Here is a 15042-nt window from a genome sequence, read left to right as displayed (position 1 = left end):
ATTCAGTCAAATACACATTAAAATCAGCCGCCCAAATATCGATAAAACTAATTGCTACAACCAATAGTCAGGGGAGAGGCGTCGTTTGCAATCAGTGGGTATCTACTGTGGCTCCTGTGTGCAGGTCACCACAGGGAACAAAATAAACACCTTATGAAACTTTGTCCCAGTCAATAGTAAGAGAGTTCCTTGCAGTTTATTTGAGAAAATGAGACGTATGTTGCATGACTGTGTAGCAAGGAGAAGCACTCCCACCGGCCATGAGGAAAATCAATCCAGTTATTTCATACTTAGACAACTTACACATGAGAGCAGTTAGTCCTTACAGCTTCCCTCTCTCCCTTCTGTACCATCAGCCTCAACCCAACTCATGTCCATCACTCAGACAGAGCTGATCCTCTCAGCTCTTCTTCTCTCTCTCTCCTCACTCCTTTCCTCTTTGGGGTCTTGCAGGTAACACTCTTGTCTTGCTTCATTTGGCTCTTCTAAGTAAAGAGTGCCCCTCTCTGAGACACTCAGCTCCTTTCTCCGTCCCCTATTCCCTCCTAGTCAACAAGCAGGACTGCATCACCAGCAGCAAAGCCCATCAGTGAGCTGGGAGCTCTGTCCAGAGCTCAGGGAGAAACTCGTGGTAGTCCTCAGAGGAGTCAGGGGGGTGCTGGGGCTGGAGATGAGCCCTGGAGGGAATGCAGGAAAGGGGTGGCAAGAGGCCAGGGCCTCACAGGGAGGAAGACTGCGAGCAAAGGCCCTGAGCTCGGAAAGCGAGGGCCAGGGACCATGAGACAAGTGTGCATGGCATAGGAATTTAAGTCTAACATGGAGCAAGATAAAATGAGAAAGATTTTTGCTGGCAGCAACTCAAAAAATGTTGTTTGTACTCTCAGAGGGTGCATTGGTGCAATGTGGGTTAACGTTAAAAATGTGTTGAGTGAAGGAAGCCTGGCATTAAAAGTGCATGCTGCATGATTCCACTTATGCCAAGTTCTAGAACAGAAAAAACCTAATCCATAGTACCCAATAATCAGAGCAGTGGTTGTTTTGAGGTTGCTGGGGGAGAGTCAGAATTGGCTAGGTAGAGGCTTGAGGGAACTGTCCGGGATAATGAGACTCTTCTACATCTTGACAAGGGTTTAGGTTCCAAAGATGTGTGCATATGTTAAACTCAGAGAATATACATGTAAGGTTTATACATTTCACCATGGGTAAATTTTACATCAAAAGAGAAAAAAGTATACACAAATACTAGTTAACAATATGCATGCTAAAGTATTTAGGAGGAAGGTATATTTAATGTCTACAATTCACTTTGAAATTCATCAAATCAAAACCATGGGGTGGATTAATGGATGGATAGAGGGATGCATGGAGAGAGAGAGAGAGCAGAAATGCAGGGGATAAAATGTTAAAGGCAGAATCTAGATGGTGAATGCACATGCGCCAACTGCAAAATTCAACTTTTCACTAGGTTTGAAGATTTTTATAATAAAATGCAATTTTTAAACAATTGTATGTTGGGTACAAATGAGCCTTGAAGATAAGGTAAACATTCTGTTTTATCATCAAAGCACATCTCACGTTTTGCACTGAGGAATGCTGAAGAAAGCAATTGGTGGGGAGGGGGCATTTAGTCAGATCTATTGGAGCTTATTGAATAATGGATAATATGTATTGGATAATAATAATAGATAGTAAAGACAGCAACAACCGTGGCTACCGTTATTATTGCCACATATTGACTACTCTTTCTGTGTCCAGCATTAGGCTAAGTGCTTTTAAGAACCATCTTTTTTAATCCTGTAACAACACTAAGGAGAGATAGAAATATCCCTGATTTTTCATGAGGAAACTAAACTTCTGTAGATTAACTGATTTATCTGTAGATTAACTACCAAAGCTAATCAGGCAGAAGGTTGTGGAGCTGAGGTCTGAACCTAGGCTTAGGCAAGCGTATACTGGGGACGTGAACGGCACCCAGTGGGAACTCCAGTCCACCAAATGCAGGATCTGTGTAGCACCTTGGATCTTTGTGACAACATTCAGTTATCCTGGAAAAGGCAGTGTTTCCCTAGTCTGTCAGACCTCAGACCTCCCCAGAGCTAAAGGGGGAGTTTCAAGGCTTCAGAAATGATCTGAACCTGGTGTTAAATATACCAGCTTTGTATATAGGAGTTTTGTAAATTATTCTGAGTGCATTTCGACCTAAATTCTATAAATTTTCCTTGACTTAAAAAGAGGCTGCAGGAAGCAGTGGAGACGTAGACGTAGTGAACAGACTTGTGGACACAGCGGGGGAGGAGAGGGTGGGACGAGTGGAGAGTGCGGCAGGGACGCACGTGCGCTATCCACGTGAAGCAGACAGACAGTGGGGGTTTGCGCATGACTCAGGGAGCTGAAACCGGTGCTCTGTGACAACCAGGAGGGGCGGGAGGGGTGGGAGGTAGGAGAGAGGTTCAAGAGGGAGGGGACGTATGTATGCCTGTGGCTGACTCATGCTGATCTACGGCAGAAACCAACACAACAGTGTAAAGCAACTATCTTTCAGTTAAAAATAAATAAAACACACGCACACAAGCATGAAAAAAAAAGAGGTTGTACTAGACATTCCCCATTTTAGCAGAAGCCTAAGAAGACTCCAGCCTTAGAAGAATGATTTTAATGGTGGACTTTGAGATAGCGAAGTGGAGTGATGAGGAAAATATTTGGGGGTAGGTGGCTCTTGGGGACTCTTCATTTCTTAAATTTGGCCAAAGAAACATTAGTATAGGATAAAGAGTCATTGTGTATTCCCTAAGAAATTTCATCTTACATCCTGATTTCACATAATTATAAGGAGGTGATTTTATGAGAAGTTATTTAAGCCTGGTGAAATTGGTTCTTTTTCATAATGAGGATGATTCCATGTACTTCTCAAGTTATTATAAGGCAAAACACATGTCTGGGAACTCACAGGGTCTGGCCCTGTGTAGATTCCTCAATGGAAGCTTATTTCCTTCCTGCTCCACAGGAAGAAATGACACTCGGAGAGTCGGACCATGAAACACTCCTCAGAGTTATGTGTAGCACTGGAATTAGCAATTATGCTTTCCCCAGTATGACTTCCCATTGGGAAGCTCATAGTGTAAAAAAATACATGCTTATGAAGGCAATTATTCTTTTTATGCCACATGATTTTCTTGTAATAAATACCATTCACAATATAGATGCCCCATTGATAATGGTACCAGGCAGTGCCTGCACTGGGAAGGAGCAGCGGGATGATGGGCAGGGAGCTGTTAGTGGGTTTTCAGTCAGAAACAATGTAGTCTATGATTTTGACAGTTAAAATAGAAGGAGTAGGGAATCAATTTCCATCTAAGACTTTTAGTGCTGGGCACTCAATGGAAACTTGTTGAGTTGAGCTGAAGATGGAGGCGGGGAGCTTTTCACAAGATGCATAATGGCAATATCTTTGCAAAGAAACTCTTATGGTTCTAGAGGAGCTTATAGTCTCAGTAATCGGGGTCTCAAGAGACATGTAACTGAAAGAATTATGAAATTCTGCAACTCAAAACGCCCAAACACTAGTCTCTTTAAACAGTGAAAGGAAAAATGATATTCAGTCTGCCATACACTATGTAAAGATAAGGGGTTCCATGAAGAAATAAACGAATTAACTAAGAATGAGTGAAGTGACTATGAGTGCGATTCAGCCTCAGAAGATAAAGAGATACACAACCAAAACTAGTTCCATAATGATTCATATCCTCATTCATTATCCAACACCTATTTATTGAGCATCTACTATGTTCCTGGTCTCATGTTATAGCCTCGGATATAATGAGAAATAAATGGATGCAAATTGCAGTTTATAGTATTTAGCCCCACAAAGGAGGCAAATTGGACTTCAAAATTCCCTCTGCACTCTCACATCTACTTGTCCAGCACCCTCTCATTTTGAAGTTCCATTTCTAGATGTAGATTCGAGCTCTTCCCTTCCACGTTTCCTCCCAGTTTTGTCATGGGGGGCAGAGAAGGGGAAAAACCTAGACAGACAGAAGTAGAACCTTCTCCGGCAGGTCAGAGATAGAGGAGGGCTGTTTGCACTCCCTCTTTCCAAACATTTGATTCTTTTGTTTTCTTTTGTGCAATACCTGGAAATGTTATATTACCCAGACCCCAGACCCAGATTATCGCTTTTCAAGCTTTATCTCACCTAATCCTCACTAGAAGTTGCAAAGTACATATTATTTATATTATTGTTATTGCTTGAACAGTTCTCCCTCATTTAAAGATGAAGGAACAGGTAACACACAATTGCATCTTTTGCATTGTCATAGGGCTCTAAATTAGGGCATCTAGAAACTGAACATTCTGTCAACTATTGGGTTCCCAAAACCATGGTCTTGGTCTTGCCACTCTAGCTTTCCTTTTAAAACACATGGGCACATTTATGTACCTATTGAAAACTATATCTACTAAATTTATATATTTATTCCAGTCACATGTTCATTTATTTCAATAAATATTTATCAAATGCCAAACATGGGCAAACTATAAGGTAAAGACTGTCTTTTGACTTAAATTGTTGAAAAGTCACTCAGATCTTCATGTGTATCTTCACATACTTTCAAAATTCATTTGACAGTTACTGAGTGCTCATTATTGCTCTCCTAGAGCTGGGGGCAAAATGGGGTCTGAAACAGGCAAACAGCCCGCACTTATGCAGCATGCATTCTAGCAGAGGGAATGGAAAATAAACAACTTTCAAATACTTACTACGTCATGACATGATAAACACTGTATAGATAAAGCGTGGTCAGAGGAAAAGAGTGACTAGAAACAGAAAGAATAACTTCTGTGAAAAAGTCACATTCAAGCAAAAATTAATTAAAATAGTAACAAGGCATGAGGCTGTCAGGCGGGGTGCATCCCAAGCAGGGAGACTTGCATGTGCAAAGGCCCTGAGGTGTAGTCCAGGACCAGCAAGGAGACCAGTGCTGCTGGAACCCCATGTCCATGCTCTGAAATACAGTCTACAAATGCCAAGGTGCTGCTGGTTATTTTCTACACAGTTGTACCAGGAACGCCATGCTTTGTTCTTTCAATTTTAGAGCAGTCCATGTACCTCCAGGAGAGTGCTGGAGATAAACATTTTTCCTCTGCTTTAATCACGCCATGACAATGGCTGGATAATGAAGAGAATGCCCACCCAAGCCACTCAGGGCCTCTCCAAGAGTGACAGCCTGCTGATTAGTGAGATATATACAAACAGACACAAAGAGAACTGAACTCTCCTCCTTTTGCAACATAAATGGTCTTTGCTTTTAGTCCCCAAGTCTTTGTTCACCGCTTTTCAGGGAATCCCTCCCTCAAGTCCGGCCTACTACTGTTTGGCCAGGAGACTTTAATCGTAGACATGGAAGAAATGACCTGGCCAGGAGCATGGCCATCACTGAGCAGCCTGAGACAGAAGGAGCTGCAGATAAAAGAGGTAAAGCTGAGAGTCTGGCTTCTAATTAGTGGGAAATTAAAGTTGATTTGCATTATTAGAATTATGGACTTAGGGGTTTATTAAATAGCATCCTCTCATATATATTTTCTATTAATACTCTGTGGTAGTTCCAGTTAGCTTCAGTGCTTGAGAACTGTGTGCATTAAGAGATAATATTTTAGAAAAGTCATGGGTAAATTTTGTGCCAAAAAATGCAAGCTTGAATAATTTTCATTTTATGAAGTCGCTAACAATGAAAAGGTAATCAATTCTAGTGGCACAGAACTCTTAGAAATCTTGAAAATCAGACTATCTCTGGAGCAGAGAGAGAAGCTTAGTGATCACTGCATTCAATTCTCTTGTTTTGTCTTGGGGAAAAGACAGAGAGACAGGGTGAAGTCTGTGGTGCAGGTCAGCAGGCGGACAGAAGGGAAACACCACCCCATGACGAGTCCCACTGCCAGCTGCTTCCCTTCTTGCCACTGACTTGTGGTTTCACTTTGCAACTCCCCTTGACACACCCTGTACAAAAATTCAACGAGCCTTTCAAGTGCTCAGATTGTCATTTTTCTCTGTCTCTTAGCTTCTGTGCCCTCAATGCACATCTGACCTGTGAGAACTCAGTGTAAACAGAAGCCATTTTTCTTGTTATCAAAAATTTTTGCATTTTTATTTTTTCCTGCTAGGGTTTATATATCAGTGTTTATATAAATAAATATATATATAATCAGATAAGTAGGAGGAAAAATTTATAGGCATCACTCCAAAATTCACAGCTTTGAGCCATTCTCATCTTTCCCCTTCAAAAATATGTCACATTCTGTTCATGACAATGCAACTTGGAAAACACTAACTTAAACAAATGGAAGCTGTTGAGATATGAAGCAAGGGATGAATAAAGTATGTTTTGGAAGTTTGCATGGCATTTCAGTCAGTCAGTCAGTTCAGTCGCTCACTTGTGTCTGATTCTGTGCGACCCTGTGGACTGCAGCATGCCAGGCTTCCCTCTCCATCACCAACTCCCAGAGCTTGCTCAAACTAATGTCCATTGAGTTGGTGATGCCATCCAACCATCTCATCCTCTGTCGTCCCCTTCTCCTCCTGCCTTCAATCTTTCCCAGCATCAGGGCCTTTCCTAAGAAATCAGTTTTTTGCATCAGATAGCCAAAGTATTGGAGCTTCAGCTTCAGCACAAGTCCTTCCAATGAATATTCATTAGGATTGACGGTTTGATCTCCTTGCAGTCCAAGGGATTCTCAAGAGTCTTCCAACCCACAGTTCAAAAGCATCAATTCTTTGGCGCTCGGCTTTCTATATGGTCCAACTCTCACATCCATACATGACCACTGGAAAAACCATAGCTTTGACTAAATGGACCTTTGTCTGCAAAGTAATGTCTCTCCTTTTTAATATGCTGTCTAGGTTGGTCATCGATTTTCTTCCAAGGTGCAAGCATCTTTTAATTTCATGGCCATAGTCACCATCTGCAGAGATTTTGGAGCCCCCCAAAATAAAGTATTTCACTGTTTCCATTGTTTCCCTATCTATTTGCCATGAAGTGATGGAACAGGATGCCATAATCTTCACTTTTTGAATGTTGAGTTTTAAGCCAACTTTTTTCAATCTCTTTCACTTTCATCAAGAGGCTGTTTAGTTCTTCTTCGCTTTCTGCCATAAGGGTGGTGTCATCTGCATATCTGAGGTTATTGATATTTCTCCCTTGAGAAATCTTGATTCCACCTTGTGCTTCATCCAGCCCAGCGTTTCTCATGATGTACTCTGCATACAAGTTAAATAAGCAGGATGACAATACACACCTTGACGTACTTCTTTCCCAATTTGGAACCAGTCTGTTGGTCCATGTCCATTTCTAACTGCTGCCTCTTGACCTACATACAGATTTCTCAGGAGGCAGGTCAGGTGGTCTGGTATTCCCATCTCTTTAAGAATTTTCCACAGTTTGTTGTGATCCACAGTCAAAGGCTTTGGCATAGTCAGTTAAGCAGAGGTAGATGTTTTTCTGAAATTCGCTTGCTTTTTCTATGATCCAATGAATGTTGGCAATTTGATCTTTGATTCCTCTGCATGGTGTTTAATCATGCCTACATCCTACTAACTCCTAGTTCACTGTTACATTTGAGCTTATCCAGTATATTTATATGGCAGTGTCATGTTATGAAAGCAACAGACCTCAAATAATTTATCAAGGAGCAGACACTTAGGTGGGAAGAATATGAAAGCTGAGTTCAGACAGTGCTGGTTCTGAACACCAGACCTTGGCTAGGCACCCAGACCTCTCTGTGCCTCATCAGAGACCTGAATAGGAGTATTCATCCCATAGGGTTGCTATGAGAGTTACATGGAAATAATGCGTGTTCTCCTTTAGTATGGTTCTTAGCATACAATAAAATAATAAATACTGTAAATAAAACCTGACATGTTTTTGTAAATAGGGTCCCAAGCAGGAATCATCAAATAGCAGTTTAATGATACTGAAATATTAATAAAAATATTTTTTACTTAGTTCATATTGTTACAAAGTCATAAAAGAAACAATGGTGAATCTTCTGCTGGATGTAACTAACAAAATACCAAATGATTGTGATGTGCTTACCTCCCAAATGCAATGTGTCTTTCCACCTCCCAGCAGATGATAAGAATGCAACAGTTACCCTTTAGAGAGCTGACTGAGCAGAGGACCAAAGCTAACTGCCAATCCCATCATATCTAAAGAGTCTTATGGCCAGGGTTGGGCTGCCCTCCTTCCCTTCACCTGCTTAGTATATAAATATATATCTGCATTCCCTGGTGGCTCAGTGGTAAAGAATTTGCCTGCAGTGCAAGAGATGCAGGTTTAATCCCTGGGTCAGGAAGATCCCCTGGAGAAGGAAATGACAGCCCACTACAGTATTCTTGCTGGGAAATCCCATGGACAGAGAAGCCTGGGGTTGCAAAGAGTATATATACACACACATTCACACGCACAGACAATGGGATACTATTTAGCCATTAACAAGAATGAAAGAGTGCCATTTGCAGCAACATGAATACAACTGGAGATTATCATACTAAGTAAAGTAAGTCAGAAAGAGAAAGACAGATACTATATGATATCACTTATATATGGAATCTAAAATATGGGACAAATGAACCTACTACAAAAAACCAGAAACAGACTCATATACCTAGAAAACAGACTTACGGTTGCCAAAGGGTCAGGGCAGTGGATGAGGAATGGATTGAGAGTTTGGGGTTAGTTGATGTAAACTATTACATACAGAATGGATAAACCAGAAGGTCCTACTGTATAGCATAAAAATATACTCAATGTCATGGGATAAATCATAATAGAAATGAACATAAAAAAGATGTAAAGAATGTATAAATGTATATAAATGAGTCAGTTTGCTATACAGCAGAAATCAACTATACTTCAATTAAAAAAAAAAAACAAAAAAAACATTTGCCAGGAAAGTATTCATCAACTCCCCAGATTTGTTCAGGTCTTCACTCATTTGGTACAAGAAAAACATTCCTCAAATCTAGACCAACTAGACCATTGCTCTGATCATAGGTCCAGTCTTTCTTGCCTTTGTCAGACTGGAGGATCATCAACAAAGACGTGGACCATCTCCAAACATCCTCAAAGTTAAAGCCATTGCCTTGGAATTCACACACCTGCCACAGAGATTTCCAGTCCCAAGATGGATTGACAGGGACATGTTAAGATGCTACAGCATTACTAAGGCCTGCATATTCAAGCTATAATAGTCAAATTGCTTCTACCTGATCAATTACTCAGCAACTGAACTTTAAACCAAAAGCTAAGTTGTTCTGGAAACCCTCTTGGCAGTGTTAACTATCTCTTGCAATTAAATGTTGACATAATTCTTTTAGAGCTACAGTCTTGCTTTTGCTCCAAGGCTTCCTTCCAGGCATGTGAGAGCTACATAGGTAAACATTCTTTGAAAACCTTTGGGTGAATGGTGAAGGTCTTTGTGTTTGGGGGTTTTGGTGAGAATTTCAAATATCAAGAAAACTTTTCAGATACAAATGCAGGTAGTTACGGTTATTTATTCAAGTATCTGCAAAAGCCTACTGTGAGTCAACCCTAAGCAAGGAGTCAGGGGCATGGAAAGAGGTAAAAAGTGGTCTAAATTTTAAAGAAGTCTGAGCAAGCAGGGCAATAGACAGGGAAGTAAAACTATGACAATACATCATGAAAATGATTTTACCACTATATGAACTAGGAGTTTGTGTGGGAAATGAAGACAAAATCACTGAGTCCCACAGAGTTGGCAAAGCTGGTGGAGAGGAGAGTGTTGATGCTTAGTGATTGCTGATGGATGCAAAGAAGTTTGCCAGGGAAAGAAGGAAAATTGAAGGTCAGTCCTCGAATGGAGAATGCGCTAGCGACTGCTACAGGGGGGTACACAGCAGTAGAAATCTCTGCTCCCATGAAGCTTATGAGAATCAAATGAAATCATGTAGTAATGGCAAGGTGATGGTCACACAAAGGTAAGAGTTGTTTTGGCCATCACTCTGAGCACCAGATGATTCTCTATTCTAAAATGTGCTCACAAGAGCGTGATTTTCTGGGAGTTCTGCCCTCAGCTATAGGTCATATCTAGAATGGTCTTCTTGAGCCTGTTTCCTTATCTGTAAAAGGAGGAGAGGAGTGCTAATACTAGCCAATACTTTAATATTCACTGACCTGTTTACTCACTGCTTGACACCATACTAAGCACATAAAAAGCACTGTCTCATTTAATGTTCCCCATAGTCTCCTGTGATCTCTATTTGCAGAAGGGGAAACTGAGGCCAGAGGAGGCGAAGTGACTGGGGCAAGGAACTCCTAAAACACAGCTTAATCATCTCTGTTTCCAGGCAGGTTAAAGGAGGCAGAGCATGGGGGGACTTCACAGGGTGCTCCGTTTGTGGTAAGCGATCAACAATGGTGGCTATTAATGTTATTACTAGAGATTACCGTGAAACATCAGTTCTCTTCCTATCAGGAGGATATCAGTTTTCACTTGTCCATTTGGGAACATGGTTCCCTCTCCTCTTTCCCTAATTTTTTTTTGGCTATGTCTAACTGGCAGACAATACATCCACATCTAACCAATAGGTTCTTGGCCAAGCTACCCTAGTAACATATGAAAAGTATGCAGCTTTTACAAGCCGCCTCATCAAAACCTTTCCTCGATAGAGGTTAAACACTGAACATTTCAAACTAAGTTCCTGGACCTGGTTAAATTCAAAAATACCACTTGCTGTACTACCTCCAGCCTGTACTCATGCAACTTCTCCCACTTTGAAGGCTCTGAGACTTGGTTTCTGCCCAAGCAGAAGCTACCCAACTATAAAGTCTTCCTGCTTGTCTCTGAGACCTACTATAATTTTAACAACTAGCTCCGTGTTTTCTTCACTGTACTTATGTCCCTACCATAACTCTTACCACAATTTTGGCATGCAAAATATTTAACAAGGCATTTAATCTGAACAAATGACTAAACATCCAATAAGGCCATGCGATGCCCCTACCACCTAAAGGTTAGCCATGCCACAATGGATTTCCATTTGCAAGCCAATTTCCAAAGCAAATTCCCCAAATTGCTTTGGTTTGCAGTTTGGTTTGGTTTTGTCTTCACATCTTGGAAATCAGGGGTTTTATTCATCTTAACCATCAGTAAATTTCAGTTGAGTGAATACATGAATGAATGAATAAATGAATGCTGCACCTGAATGAGGAAATAGAAATAAGGAAAAGTGAAGGAAGAAAGCCAGAATCTAAGTTTTAAAAGATTTTAGAAAATTGGAGGCTCCATCAGAAATGACCAACCTGAGAAAATGTGGCTACAAGAAAAACTATTATTTGAACACAATTACTTCCTCAGAGACTTCAAATTAATCCTTCTGTGCACTCCCTTCTCTAATCTTCCCGAACACAACTTGCTTAAGCGGTTTCCTTTGTTATTCCCTGGTTTTCTCTCCATGCAATCACCGCCATCTAACTAGAGGGTCAGAAGAGAAGGCTTGTAAATGCTCTGCCCCCATGAGCCTTCATTTGGGGCTGAATGCACAGGCCACATCCTTGGAGGCCTGTGGGTAAGCCTCAACATCAGAGAAAGGGGGAAGGTTGGAGGAGGGCTGCAGACCGTGGTTAATTGTCTATTGAGTCCCAATAGGACCAACTGTATTTGGAACAAACAGAACACTGGCTACATTTTATTAGGCCTATCCATGCCAATGTATGTGCATGCCTGTGTAAGTGTGTGAGCATATGTGTATACACACTCACACACATACTTCTAACAAATTTCTTTTTCATGTTATAGTAATGAGGACTTGGAAACTACTGCATTGGTTTGAGTTTCCCCTTAAAATACAGGAGTGCTCTCACAAAATGTCATTTCAATTACAGAAACCCAATAATGAACCAAAAATACCCTCCTATGCTCTCTTGGCTCATGAAGTACCCACTGACTGTGACAAGCACTAGTAGAGGTTTGGAGGGTGTATTATTAATAAAAGGATGCAAATGAAATGAGTTGGCTTTTAGAGATCATTATCGAGAGTCTAGACAGCAAAGGTTTGTCAGAAGCTGTTTTGCATTTTGCCGTATCATCATCACAACAAAAGGCAGAGCTGCTTAGAAACTTAAATAAATGAATAAATAAATCAAATGATAACAAATATTGATCCAACAGCCCTGAATAGAGAGAGATTGGCTGACTGTCTACCTTTGTGCCAAAGCCTTGTCTCTGCCTGATAATACTTAGCATTAGAGAAAGCAAAATGCGCTTTTCATGGCAATTTTCAGGAACCTCATAAAATTCTCACAAGGAACTTACCTCTTTTTCAGAAAATGGGAAGCTGGTTAGAAAGGTTGATTCAACAACTGGCTTATTTAATATGCAACAAATATTGACTCTCCTAAAGTTCAGGCCCGGAAATGAATTCGAAACAGTAATTTTCCTTGGTAGTATGCATTCAGTCACTCATTCAGCCATTATCTGTTCATTATTCAGTGATGATTATCAATGAAGGTCCATTTGTATTTGGAAATGAGAGGCAAGGAAAAGCATAGCATGTTAAAATTTATATTTTAGGACCTGGGACAGAAATAGACATAAAAGGGTTTTGTAGAACCCTGAAGGAGAATCAAATGTCAGGCCTTAGAGTGACTATAGATGACATTCAAAGTTGGGGAGTTTCCCATCCTTAACCCTGTACAATGAACTGCAGAGGGCAGTTCTACAGTCTTGAGCTGTCCTTCCAGTAGTTCTGAAGCCAACAGAAACATAGCACTAACTGAAGAATCATGGGATGCTTAGACCTGCAAGGGACCTAATAGATCATCCAGTTTGGTGATTCACAAAGGTTCCTGGATAACTGCTTCATAGAAGAAATAGTTCATGGAACTTTAGCTTATAAAATGAATGAAAGAGGAGTGTTCCTGGCTGAAGGGAGGGTGGGGTGCATAGGACTCCACTAGAGTCTTTCTTTTCTTGTTGCTTGGACCACTTCTGAGGCAGACCCACAAAATCAAGGTCTCTTGGAGTCTGACATACAGACCATTACTCAAAGTCAATCCCATTCATCTGATTGTAAAACTGAGATCAGGAAAGATCAATGGCTTGCCCAAGGTAACAAAGTCAAATTAGGGATACAAGTTGGCACTAGACTCAGAGGCTCACATTATAGAACATGGCCACTTGCTTAGGAAGGATGTTTTTAGAGGGAGACACGCAATTGTTTTAGATGCCTTGAGTTCACGGTGATGGTAGGACATCCATGTGGCGGCGTCTAGGAAATAGTTAATTTAAATATATAAGCCTGAAGCTCAGCAGAGGAGTGACACCAATTTCTTAGACTTCAGTGCTGTCAACAGAGAGGATAAATGATGTCCAAAGACAGAGTGTAGAGCCTCCAGTTAGGGGGTAGGAAGAAGAACCAGACAAGAGATGTTCAGAGGGGTCAGAGAAAAACAAAGACAAAAACAGATTCCAGTTTGTTTGTTTTTTTTTCACATAGAGTTATATACTGACTCTGAATTATGCCAAAATAAAATATCTGTGAAGAGACTGAACTTTAGAGACCGACCATTTGCTCCTTCTGCTAGTCATTTCCTTCAACACACTCAGCCCCTTCTGCATTTTGTCTTCTTCTCACAAAGGCTGCTCTCTGAGCCCCATAAGGAAACAATGATATGTGGGAGCCAAAATGTACTGTTACCAAGAGTTGACTATTAAATTTTTAGGACTTTTGTGGAAACAATGATATGTGGGAGCCAAAATGTACTGTTACCAAGAGTTGACTATTAAATTTTTAGGACTTTTGTGAACCCAGATATTAACCATAGATGTTATTAAAAATTTAATTATTTGCTCTATGGTTAAATTATCTTGAAAGCAAAGCCAACAAATACACAAAATATATCATTTCTGAATTACTTTACTATATTTTATTATTATCTCTGCTCTTATGATTACTTATGTCTATACTTCACTTTGCGGACAAAGGTCTGTATAGTCAAAGCTGTGGTCTTTCCAGTAGTCATGTACAATGTGAGAGTTGGATCATAAAGAAGACAGAGCACTGAAGAATTGATGCTTTCAAACTGTGGTGCTGGAAAAGACTCTTGTGGTGCTGGAGAGACCCCTGGACAGCAAGGAGATCAAACCAGTACATTCTAAAGGAAATCAACCCTGAATATTCACTGGAAGGACTGATGCTGAAGCTCCAATACTTTGGCCACCTGATGTGAAGAGCCGACTCATTGGAAAAGATCCTGATGCTGGGAAAGACTGAAGGCAGAAGAAAGGGTAACAGAGGATGAAATGGTTGGATGGCATCACTTATGCAATGGACATAAACTTGGGCAAACTCCAGGAGATGGTGAGGGACAGGGAGGCCTGGCATGCTGCAGTCCATGGGGTTACAGAGAGTCAGACGTGACTTGGCCATGACTTGGCAACTGAGCAACAATGAACTGCTGTTCTATTTTATCTAAGGGATTCCCTGGTAGCTCAGCTGGTAAAGAATCCACCAGCAATGCAGGAGACCCTGGTTTGATTCATGGGTCAGGAATATCTGCTGGAGAAGGGATAGGCTACTCACTCCAGTATTCTTGTGCTTCCCTGGTGCCTCCACTGGTAAAGAATCCACCTGCAATGTGGGAGACCTGGGTGTGATAGAAATACTAAAATGGGGTGTAACTATGCATCTCTTCTCTACTTCGCATTAAGTGAGGTCATGTTGGTAGCTTGAAATCAGCCATGCTGGAGGTAGTTGCCACAGAAACAGGCACATGCTACCAATCAGGATTCTGGGGTCTCCAAGACCCAATATCTGCCTTGTAGTTCTGGTCCTTTGGAAGGTCCGGCTGAACTTCCTGAACTTGTGTCTTCTCAATAATTCCCTGTTTTTCTTAAGCTTGTTTGAGTATGTGTTTGCTATTTTCAAACAAGTGATCAATGACTGAGAATTGGACATGTTCAAAAGGAAAAGTCACATTACATGTTTTAGAGTTAGGGCTTCCATCAGTTTAGACTTGCATCAACCAATCA

The 15042-nt window shown here is 40.9% G+C and overlaps 1 protein-coding gene across 3 annotated transcripts in view; it reads right to left on the bottom strand.

Moving 5' to 3' along the window:
• CDH13 (cadherin 13) overlaps positions 1-15042 on the bottom strand; it is a 1055068-nt gene that overhangs the window by 889749 nt on the left and 150277 nt on the right. The gene's annotated exons all lie outside the window — the stretch shown is intronic.

Source organism: Bubalus bubalis, chromosome 18 (genome assembly GCF_019923935.1).
Source record: "Bubalus bubalis isolate 160015118507 breed Murrah chromosome 18, NDDB_SH_1, whole genome shotgun sequence".
NCBI lineage: Eukaryota > Metazoa > Chordata > Mammalia > Artiodactyla > Bovidae > Bubalus > Bubalus bubalis.
The sequence above is the reverse complement of the archived record's forward strand: the minus strand, read 5'-3'. Positions and strand labels throughout refer to the sequence as shown.